This window comes from Acomys russatus, chromosome 16, assembly GCF_903995435.1.
Source record: "Acomys russatus chromosome 16, mAcoRus1.1, whole genome shotgun sequence".
Lineage (NCBI taxonomy): Eukaryota > Metazoa > Chordata > Mammalia > Rodentia > Muridae > Acomys > Acomys russatus.
In genome coordinates, this window is record NC_067152.1 from 17,275,439 (window position 1) to 17,287,854 (window position 12,416).

Below are 12,416 nucleotides of genomic sequence, written 5' to 3' on the forward strand. Positions count from 1 at the left end.
TGAACTGTGGTGCCAAGTTTAAAGGAACTAACATTTAATTTTCCCATGAAAAAGAAATCTATTATACTAGGCAATGGTTGTGACTTATAAATATCCAGACAATTCAGCATTTCAAGTGAAAAAAAAAAAAAAAAAACAACAAAAAAAACCCAAAACACTTCTAAGGATATAATTTCTAAAAAGAACCATATACATTTCGAATTGTGCTTTAAACGCTCTTGATTGTTAGACTTGCATAAATGCTGCATCAGTGGGCATGATTTCGCATATGTGACTTGGTTATATACTGACTTTGTCTGGGGAGCAGGGAGAAGGAACTGCACCTATTCACATGTAATGGAGATGTTATATATTTCAGGTGAGAAGCCCCACAAATACACCCCAACAAAGACTATGATACGTGGTTGGAAAAACATTGAAAATACTTTCATGGTCCAGTAAATAGCAACTAAGAATCGTATATGTGCACAATATGCTAACAGTGGGGCAGGGAACAAAAGCGAGTGGGGTGGGAACGGAAAGAGGGTGGTTGCCCATAGTCTTCCTCAGGTAGGTGTCACTACTTTCAGCAAATAAATATATTCTAAGATAGCACACAGTTAAAGAGGAGGATAAGAAGGCTATTATCCATTTTCACATTTCCCTTTTCGACCCATGCAAACTCTGCATTTTCATAGCCGTCTTTGCTCAGTTAGGGTTTAGCATCCTGACCTCAGCTGAGAAGCTCAGCCTAAGTGCCCTTTCTTCTACTGTTCGCTCACATCCCAAGGCCCAGACTGCAGGTGAGAACATTTACTGGGCATTTACTCAACCGTAGGGGAACCATCTGGGGAACTGGGTTTGCTTAAAGCCAGTGATACCCAGCAGACTCCACACCATGCATTGATCAAATTCGGTGGATGGGTTGCTGCAGTTTTCCTGGCTAGGGCACGCGACGTTACTCTGTATAACCAGCCTAAAGAGACAGGGTGGCAAAAGGGTTAAAGGTCCCTTTAACTCCTTTGTGCTCTGACAAGCTTTGCGACAGGGCTGATCAATCTGTCTAAACCAATCAATGTAAAGAGCGGTAAGTAATGGCTAACAACCCAGAGAGCTGTTCCCACCCACGTCATGGCTCACTCTGCTGCTTCCTTCAGGGGCTGCTGGCTCAGATGTCATAGAGCCAGCAGTGTCTTCCTGGTCATTCTAGGTAAAACAGCCTTCTCCGCCTCCGGGACACATTAGCTGCCTTAACCAGCTTTCTTTCCTTCCCCACCCGCCTCATTTTGTTCCCTGACCCACGGCCAGTAGTATTTTGCACGTACAGGATTTTTTAATTGCTATTTGCTGGATTAAGAAATCAATGTTTACTCTGCCAAATGTCTATGGTAATACAAACACCTACTACTTAATCAGACACAAAATGAGAGGAGGGCTTTTTAGAAAAAGGTGTCGTCGAAAGGGTGCTAAATTAAGATGAGAGTTTGAAGTGGCACCGTAGAAGGACTTCCTTAAGGAGCTGAATTATTTTCCTATGAGTTGGAAGTTTCTTCTTTATGGGTTGCAGAGACGTACGAGAAAGGGGGAAGCTTCAATTCATTTTTTTAAAGACAGGTCCTTCCACCCCCCACCCCGCCAACCACCACATCCTGACTCAGAACTCATTATGTTAAAAGCAGGCTAGTCTTGAACGCATCAGAGATCCATATGCCTCTGCCTCCCAAGTGCTGAGATTACAGGCATGCCCCACTACGTCTGGTTCTAAGTCCTTACAAAGATAAGCAATATTTCTTTAAAACACTGTGTCATTACTATAATACTGACGTGACGGGGTGAGTGGCTGCTGAACACGAACTGGTGGCTCTATTGACAGCGAAGGGGAAATGCCTGGGACACTGTACGTTCTCTTTCCTGTTTCCTTCAGGGAAGCTTGTTTGATGAGTAGAGGTTGAAAGCTGCTCTTCAGCCAACTAGGCTGTCACTGTTGAAGAGTAATGATGACCCACCCAGTGGATAGTGCAAATCGGACAGGAGGAGTCACCCGCAGCTACCAGGCTGCCTGAGAGTAAGCAATTAGTGGCCGACTTATCCAAGAAGCCCGAAGACAGGCTAACTAGATCAATCGCTAACATGGCTTCAGCAGCATCTCTACTGAGTATGACCTCACCCTCCCTCTGAGAATACCAAATCAGAGATCCTTAAACCCTTAAACTCAAGTGCTTAAAAATGAGATAAATAAAAAACTACTTTGCAAATAAGTCTTTAAGAAGACATGCTTCCTGTGTTTAGTTTTCCCCTCTTGTATAGCAATGCTCACAACCTTGGCACACATGTGTATCAGCACAGACCTCCGAGGGTGGGATGTGTGCCATGGTATGACTTGGTTCTTTGCTCAAGACATTATGAGACAGAAATGAAAAGAATGCCTGGGGAGACTTTTTATCTGGAAGAACAAGGAAACTGTGTTTCTAAATTCACTTCTGTTGTTGACAGAATTCAGTTTGCAGCTGTATGACATGCTTTGTCAGGCAAGGAAGTGGTGAGCATTGCTTAGCCCATGACTCCTTTCACCTTCAGACTAGACTTATATTTCCAATAGGACTTCCAGGTCTCCCATATCTAGGTCTTGAGAGCTTGTGGAGGTCACGCCCACAAGGAGACCTTTGTTTCCGGGTTAACTAATTACACACAGGACCCATCACAGGTCCACTTAGGCTAGTACTTCACTGACTAGCTTATACAAACATGGCTGTGTCCCCAGAGCCAGGAGTTTGAAGGGCTGCCTTAGGATTCTGTCTACTGAAGTGCTCACACATTAGTTCAAAAAGTGTCCAGATCAGAGATGGGAAACTTTTATTTTTGTCACTAGAAAGAGACATGTCACTATGAAAACTATGTGAAAAGCCACATATAAACAACAAAATCTTCATAACTAATTTAGTTTTTCATTAGAGGCATACAACATTAAATTAATGTATAATTTAAAATAGTCAAAGGACTATAAGAACTCCTCCCAATAAATCTAGGATATTCAATGAAGGGTTTCTGTTCCATTCTGTGGTTAGAGGAGGAGGGACAGGAAGTGATTGAAAATGGGAAGGAAATGAGAAGGAAGTAAACAGGGACTGAAGGGTTAGAAGGCAGGAAAAGAGATCTGAAATGTTTATGGCTCTTAACTGGAATTACCAGAAGCTAATCTTGAGGACAGTGAAGTTCGGCAGCTAAGGTAGGTTTGAGGATGGTCAACTGGGTCTCCTGATCTTACCTCCCTCTGCGCTTTGGACTTGCATCCCAACTATCTCTGGAACATTGGCCAAGATCTCCCCAACATGTCCAGCATGGTTAACTCCCACCAATTCTGAGCAGTTCCTCCAGCCCCTCACCCATCCAGGCACTGGGACTGTCAGGAACTTCAGGACAGTCCTACTCAAATGCCTACTATTCTGAGTCTGGGAGACCCGTTCTCTATTACGGCCTCACTATGCTTGGCTGTGTCTTTCAGTGGTGATCTGTCCTACAATTCCCTTGTAGTATTCTAAGGCCAACCAAATATAGTCATGCCAGGTCATGAAACAGTAGTAGTATTGTGTTTACAACCACTCACAACACATTATTATCAAATAAAAGGTATCAGCCGACATAAAGATGCACTGTATACAGTAAGAATCTCAGGGCAGATTTCTCATTTTACCCTGTCCTCTTATCTCCCAGCATGTTCCTTGCTCTCTGCTGCTGTGGTTAGATTGTTTATCTTAGTTATATTAAGTACGAAGTCATATTCCAACATTGTAACACTGTTTTTTTCTCCTTATATGACAGCACTTAGTCATGTTGAGGACCCGTATCAAAAGAAGATATGTAGGTGCCTTTTCATTCAACCAGTGACAGTTACTGACAGTTTAGCGTAACAAAAGCAAGCATGAGTAGCCATGTTTTCTTTCTGCATAGTGGTTTGCTTTGGAACAGTAGACAGCCAACCATTCCAAGACAGTCAATGCCAGTCCTGTCAACTCTTTCTTTAACTTTATCTTATCATATGCAGTCCTGGCGAGGCCTCAAAGTATGCCTGGCATTCATCTGATTATCTCAACTAACTGAAGAAGAGCAAAAGCTGTTTGTTGGTGGGTAACCCTAGTGTCAAAGGTTACACAACACCACATAGGAGATATTTAGCTTATTGAGTTTGTCAATGGGAAACATGAGCTGTCAGTGAAAATGGGTGCATGAATAATAATTCATATTGAGAGAGATTTCTGAGATGGTGGTTGCTTTTGATGACATAAATAACAAGACATGAGTTTCAACCTCACATGCCTCCTCCCATGTGCTTTAAATGATGACACTTGACTTCGGCTTCGACACTGCCATTTAAAACTGCTCAGAGCTTTAAATCTTAAACATTTCATTCTATATAAACATTTTCTCATTTAGAAATAATTTCCCTCACTACTCCTCTGACTTATTTTTACTTTGTACCACAGACAATATATTAACTCTATTAAACTTTGCAGTATAATTATTTTCACCTCTATTTTATTCCTCATTTTCCTAGACTGCTAGTTCCTTGAGGGCTCTAAATCATCCTCAGGCACAGCAGGTTCCAAAAAAGTATTCTTCCAACAGAAAAATTAATTCATTTCCTTATGTTAACTTAGACTGCTGTACTGGTCTTTCTGTGAAAAATGTAAAAAGGTGCTTGTGTATGTCTTTACGTTTGTGTGAAGATGTGTATACATGTGTGTGCAAGTCCATATGTTTATGTGTACATGTCGAGACACAACCTAAGAGGTGATGCCTGCTGACCAGTGAGCTTCAGAGATCTGTCTGTTCCTCCTTCTCCAACACTTGGATTACAGTGTGTGCCCAGCATTTTTAAATGTGGCTTTTGTCCTGTCTCGTTTTATGTTAACTTGACACAAGCTAAAGTCATCAGAGAGGAGGGAACTCAACTAAGAGAATGCTCCCATAAGACCCAGCTGTAGGCATCTCTGTAGGACATTTTCTTAAATGGTGATTGATGAGGAAGGACCTAGCCTATTATGGTGGTCCCACCCCTGGGCTGGTGGTCCTGGGCTCTATAAGAAAGCAGGCTGAGCAAAACTATAAGGAGCAAGCCAGTAAGCAGCATCCCTCCATGGCCTCTGCATCAGTTCCTGTCGCCAGGTTCCTGTCCTGTTTGAGTTCCTGTCCTGACTGGCTTCAATGATGAACTACAACATGGAAGTGTGAGCCGAACAAACTCTTTCCATCTTGCTTTTGGTCATGGCGTTTCATCATAGCATTGGCTATGTTAACTAGGTTTCTGAGGCCCAAACTCAGGCCTTCTAAGCACTTTGCCAATGGAGTCCTCGCCTTAGCTCCACTCCTTTCTTGAGCGGATGCAGTCCTTTTCCAGACCGCACAGTTGGGCAGGCCAACAGTCCTGGACTCTAGCTCCCAAGAACACCCCTGAGTTCTGCTTACTGAATGGAATGATGGTGCTCTACAGCAGCCACACACAGAGGGTTTCAGAAGTTTCTTTTTTGATCCTGTGCACGCATACACACACACACACACACTCACACACACACACACACACACACACACACACACACACATTAATTTATCTCGCCTTTTAAAAAATAAGGGAACACCGAACTTCACATTTTAGACAGGTCTAATTGCACAAGATTCTTCTGCACATTCGAGATAAATTTTTTTATCATACTGTTTCTGTATGAGGGCCCAAGATATCTAGATATAATAGCCATGTCTCATAGCCCTGTTTGTTTGTGTCTCTGGCAGGAAATGGCCTCCCAAGCAACATTCATAAAAGAACATTATACTACTATGTAGAACCATCCATTAGTTCAACAGATCAAGTCTCTTTTAAGAAGATGATTCAAAAGCTGTGGAGACCTTAAATACGCCTTTATTCTTCTGCATTGGATCGTTAGATCACCTTCTGTTGTTCGTTTCAGCACCTTTCCACCTCTGGTGATAGATGTGGGGTGACCTGACATCCTACGTTCTTCATTGATGCGATATTAGATATGAAAATGCAAATTGTAGTAATTAAGTTTATAGGTTTATACGTGAACTGGTACATGAAGGCTGGCATTAAATATCACTCTTTCTCATGTCTTCTAGGAATTACAGGAAAGGCTGAAAAGTAATTCAGGAAACTGAGGGAAGAACCCCTTAGTTCTACTTGGAAAAAGTATGCTTTTATTATCTTCAGTCTGATTCTGCATCAATAAATGTAGTGAGACTGCACTGTTGATTTTATTTCATGAAAAGTTGTAGATTCTTAAAAAAATTAAAACGAGGCAAATAACAAAAAGGCCATTTCCAGAAATGTAAAATGCATACACTTAGAAAACCAGAAGTATTCAGAGACTTTTTGTCTTTATTTGAGGTGTGAATATCAAAAGTACAAAAGAAAGATTTAGCTAACCTTGTAAATTTCCACTTATTCATGACCTTTGTTTTACATGTTTTAGTTTAAATTAAAGTATATAATATAATATATTAATCATTAGGACAAAATAATTTTCTTGTTAATTAGAGCTCTGACTGGGACCGCTGTTGGGGTTCTGTGTTATTCTTATGGAAAGCACTCTCAGAATGCAGCAGCTGTTATTCTTAGTGTTAGCTGTTCCAAAGTGGACTGAGAATTATAGCTATGAAACAATCCACAGAGTCTCGATGTCTATAATTTTGTTGCATCTCTCCAGAAGACCCCTCACACCCTATCAGTGGCATTTTAATTCACTATTAGAACTGTCTGCCTTTTCAATTTTCCCCAAACTTTCATTTCACCAGGGAGCCATGTACAGTTCATGGTTACTCGTGAGAAGCCTATTAGCTGGAGATGGGAGCCCATGTCCATATGCTACTGACAGTGAGCGGGTGAGGTGGGTTGAACATAGAGACTTGGTTGAAGAAGTTTCTACTTACTGGAGAAAGTGGAGATAGAGAGGAACGGGAGGAGAAAGAGAAACATTAATGAACATAGAGTCTTCAGTATTTATTGAGGGAAAAAAGTATTATCAGGATGACTGAAAGACAAATGCAGATAAAGCTGTTATATTTTTCTTGGTTTCCAGAAGACCAAAATGCATTTGTCTGATTTTCCTTCTCTCTTTCTGATAATTCCTTCCTGGTCCAGCACCTTCTTTCATAGAGACCTCTAAATGTTGCCGGCATTTGCTCTGCCTGGACATCTTCTTTCTCTACTTACACTTCTAGTCTATGAGAATCCACCCTTCTCATAACTTTAAAAATCTCATGTCCAGGCGTGGCAGTGCACACCTTTAATCCCAGCACTCGGGAGGCAGAGGCAGGCGGATTGCTGTGAGTTCGAGGCCAGTCTGGTCTACAAAGCAAGTCCAGGACAGCCAGGGCTACGCAGAGAGACCCTGTCTCGAAAAACAACAACAACAACAACAACAACAACAACAACAACAAAATCACATAAATGCCAAAGAGCTTCAAGTTTATTTATCCAAACCTGCTATTTCTTAATCCAGACCGGTAACACCGACTCCCTGATAGCATCTCTGCTTAGATGACTCTTAAGGCAACATATACTGAATTTTCTCAAGATTGAGTTTTAATTTACATCTCAAAAACTGACCCTCCTCTCCATCTCCCCAATGTCACTAAGTGAACCTGCCCGGCTGAACAGTAGCATCTTCGCCTCAGCCTAAAGGCTCCATGTCCATGACTTGTCCGAGGCCTGTCCCACCCATCTTCCAAGTCTTACATCTTAGTCTGCAGGCAGGCCTCGCTCACCCTCTCCACTTCTATCACAGCAGTGAGTTCACTGTGGCCATAGCGCTTTCGCAGGTTCAGGTGATACTGATTGGCTTTCTGGTTTTCTGTGTGTTCTCCCTGGCTCTCCCCATAAGTATGAAGGCAGGGATGGAATACTAATTCTCATGTGCCATGAACCTAGCAAATGCCTGCTGTCTAGGAGGCCATCACAAATGCTCGATGAATAGTTACTATTTTATATCCATCTTAAATAGCTTCTTTAGGTAGATTAAAAACATATGATTCTTTTAGGAAAAGAGGACCAAACGTTTAAAAATTTCTCCATGAAGAAATGCCTCTAGAAATAGTCTTGGTTCTATTTAGCTGATTAACTCATCTGCAGTATAACAGAACATGCACTTGTTTTTCATTAATAAAAGGATTGCTTAGAAGCCTTACACAGATAGTTCCTGTATGCAGCTGACTCATACCTTTGTTATTAGCGGTAGGTGCACAGAGAGAAGGCACTGGTCCTCTACAGGAAATACTACAAAGATCTGAAATCTAGGTCAGACAACACTGCTCTAAGAGGAGTGCAAACGCCCACTTAGCTGTTGCTGCTTCTCACCAAGATAAGAAAATCATGTTTAAACAACAGTGGAAAATTACTTACTCTGCAATTATATTTGGTTAACTTACATGAGAATGAGCTATTATCACAGTTCTCTTTAGACCTCTTGCCATTTTGACATGCTACTGTGGTCTGTAAGGAAGCTTATACTCATAGTCAGTGTCTCCTAAGAGTAACCACTAGACAGAAAGCTAGATAATAGTTATGCTTCTGTGAAAAGTTTGCTCTGGAAACCCCAGCATGGTTTTATATACCAATTAAGTTTCTATAGTGCTGGCATGTCACACGTAAAGTTAGTAACTAAACAGAAATGAGCTGCCCGGGGCATTCCACGCCCTTGTGCTTTTTCTGCATGTGATAGTGTGTTGCGTGCATAACTGGGTGCTGTGGCCCAGGCACTCAGAGCCTTCAGGAACAGCATTAACTGCAGTAGTGCATCCAGATGCAGCAGACCCAATGCAGATATCCATAGCAGTATTGTGAACACATTTATCAGGTTGTTGGGAAATTGTAAGTTTTCTTCTGAATATTTAAATAACTTTGACAATTGCATATGCTCATTAGGCTTTTTTTTTTTGGTCCTGAGACATAAAGGGTTAAGGTATATGTAACAGTAGACATATAAAGATGCAACAAAGCATTAGTTCCTACAGCTTGTATTTATGTCTATATTGGGCTACTAATACTAAGACTGGACACCTAATCAGACTAAAATCTTCAGCAGCTCAGAAAAGACATGAAGGAAAGTGAAGGCTTTTCTGTCATTTCCTTACAGATAAATCCAGCCCATGAATCGTGTCTGATTAGTCAAATTTAGCTCAGACATAAATCTTAGTTGTAAATTTAAAAACCAGTTCAGGCATTGGAGGATAGCATCTCTGCATCTTAAGAAGAGCCCTGGTCCAGCTTAGCTTTCAGTTCTTGCTTCGGGTCACTGCTGGGACCACTTCTGAGCAGTGCCAACTTCAAACTGGCCCTGGTCTGGAGACCCACGCTTTGCTAGCAAGCAGCTTATTTTGCAATAGTTTGTCATTGCATTTTGTTAAAGACAAAAACAATGGCTTCTACTCCCAAAGATAAAAATAAAGGTACAGTTAAAAATTCAGAAACCGCATGAACAAAATCTGCACTTCTATTTGGGAAGCAGCACATAATTAGTTACTTTAAAACAAACTTCAAGATGATGAGAGGCAAGATGCTACACACATGTGATTTTTCTTTTAGTCAACACTGAACAATTGAGAGCATGCAAAGCATGTGAGAGCGATTAGATGGAACATCTAAGCTTCTTGTTCTTCAAATAGACAGCAAGCCACACTTCATCTGGACACATTTTTCTTATCTTTGGATAACAAAAGAGCTATGTGGTTGGGAGGAGTGGAAGTAGGGGAAGCTGTGTTGGATGTATTGTATGAGAGAAAAGTATTTTCAATAATAGAATATGCCCAGTCTATTGCATATATATATATATTTTTAAAGGGCCAATGTGTTTCCTAAGGAGGTCTCTGGGAGTTGATTTACTGCAAGATACTTAGAAAAACCTGCAGTGGTCCATTTCCTTAAGTTAGTGCTAATTCACCATCTACCCAAATGATAAAATGATAGCTAAAGGTCTAGCTTACAAAAACATGCCATAGCTCTGTCAGCCGATAATGCTCCTGCCAACATGGTGAACGTTCTTAAGACCCGCCGTATATCCTGCAAGAAATGTGGCAAGCACCAATCCCACAAAGTGACACAGTATGAGAAGGACAAGGATTCTTTATATGCCCAGGGAAAGCAGTGATATGACAGGAAACAGAGTGGCTATGGTGGGCAGACTAAGCCTATTTTCTGCAAAAAGGCTAAAAGTACAAAGAAGATTGTGCTGAGATTGGAGGTGTTGAGGCCAACTGCAGATCTAAGAGGTTGCTGGCTATAAGAGACGCAGGCATTTTAAACTGGGAGGCGATAAGAAGAGAAAGAGCTAAGAGAGCCAGTTCTAAAGCGATACTGTTATGAATACAATAAGTCATGAGCTTTGACTCACCTCAAAAAACAAACAAAAAACCAAAACAAATACATGCCAAAGAGCCTGGCAGTATCTTACCAATACAGACAGGTCCAACTTCAAATAACTTATATTGCGGTGTCAGGCTAGAGTAAGCTATTTCCAATAATGGCTAAGGTTAACAAAAGTCTTTATTGATACCTCTTATATTTTATGTTACTTAAAAATTTTTGTTCTCCTGAGAAACAAAGGAGAGTAACAGGCAAGGTACTGCAAATACGTCAAATGAAGGTTGATTTTGGACAACATGTAAAACAGAACGGCCGCACCCCAAGGCCCATTGTGTTTGATGGGGAGAACTTATTTTTGTTTTCATCCACGAAGCTGGATGTGCTGGGCACATTCTGCTGTTTAATGCTATTTGGCCAGTTATTTTAAGCAAAAGGCTAGCAAGACCATTTTCTCTTAATCTCTCTTTTACTTAAGGACATTGTGCTTAAAATGAATGTTAAGCCTTTTAGGAAACAAAAGAAGAAAACTTGTGCGACGAAATCTTCCTCAGTGAAACACTCTGCGCGTAGCTAAGTCTTAGAGCCACTTTTATCACCACGTCTTCACACAGCACACACGCAGTGCAGTGTGGATACCCCAAGGGACATATTACTGTTAACGGCCCATCCAGTCATTTGGTTATCATTGTATGGTTAATGGTTTTTAGGATAATAACACTGACACAGACAATAAAATGCCTTAATTAGTTTATCATCCTTTTTTCTCTAGCAACAGATCTAGGCCGCATCTGACTTTATGAGAGGGCGCAGTGCAATGTTGCTCTGAAACTGGGTTCCCACTTTCTTGGTTTTAGGAGTCAAGGTATTTCCCAATCTAGATTATACTTGCAAATGAAATTTGTTTATAGTAATTCTAAATACAGAAAAATGGCAAAGCCACAGTATACTATGAAAGCAATAGACACTAAACAACAAATGAGATGTAAAACCTTCCAAATAAACAACACGGCAGATAAGGGAAAACCTGGACAGTGAAGGTTGGAAAGGTGAGAAGAAGATTGAATCAATTTGTTTTTTAAAAAGTATTGATGTCTCTCTCTCTCTCTCTCTCTGTGTGTGTGTGTGTGTGTTGTGTTCATGTGTGAGGGTATGAACTTGCATAGCCTGTCAAATGTCATATGTCACATGTTAGCAAAAGACAAAGTAAAAATATTGCTGGCCTAAGCTTTCCCTTCTTATCTTAGCAATTCTCGATTTAGAAGAGTGTGAACACAGGGAATGTCAACTTGTTGACAGCTCTCAGAGCACAGCTCTCATGAGTCCCAGGAATCTGGACACGGGCAGTAATTAAGTAGCTTTTAACACATGGTGCAGGATCAGAGTACAGATTCAGTTGAATATTCTAATGCTTTTTAAAAATTTATATGTATTTTTGATGTATGACATCTACATACACAGTGAAATAATCTATTTGTCCCCTTTTGTACTGTATGGATATGAAGCAGCTGGAATACAATTTTTCAATATGCAATATTCTGTAACTTTTTTCTTAATCCTGTTACTTTTAAATCACAGTTACACAGCTGATATTTATAAATAAGTTCCTAGCAGATACTGAAATGCCTTATGAATCACAGAAGATGAAGCTGACATTCAAAATAGCATTGGGCTGAAATGTATTTCTGCCCTTAGCCAGCCACAGGAATTTGTCTTACAGGTAGGTCAAAGTGCTTCACTCCCGTGCCTTGATTAACAGCACTTGGCATTATAATCATTCTCTCAAAATTCCATCCTCTCTAGTATCCCCTTCCCTGTAATCAGCTCTTTGCTTAATTCTGCCAGCTTAAATGGTCCCCATCTGTCCCCTCTGAGCTGTCAAAGAGGACTTCTCCTTTTGCCATATCCGCTCTCTGTGGTGTCATGGCTGCAGCTATCACAAGGACACGACACACCCCTTTTCTTTTATCAAGTGCTCCTGACCTTGTTCCCAACCCCACTACATATCTACCAGCCCCTCAGTGTTTCTCCTATTGGGGCTCGTGTCCCCTTTTCTCAAATATGTCTTTTC

The 12,416-nt window shown here is 40.9% G+C and overlaps 1 protein-coding gene across 1 annotated transcript in view; it reads right to left on the reverse strand.

Moving 5' to 3' along the window:
- The window catches only part of Stxbp4 (syntaxin binding protein 4), a 125,705-nt gene that overhangs the window by 22,180 nt on the left and 91,109 nt on the right, over nucleotides 1-12,416 (reverse strand). The gene's annotated exons all lie outside the window — the stretch shown is intronic.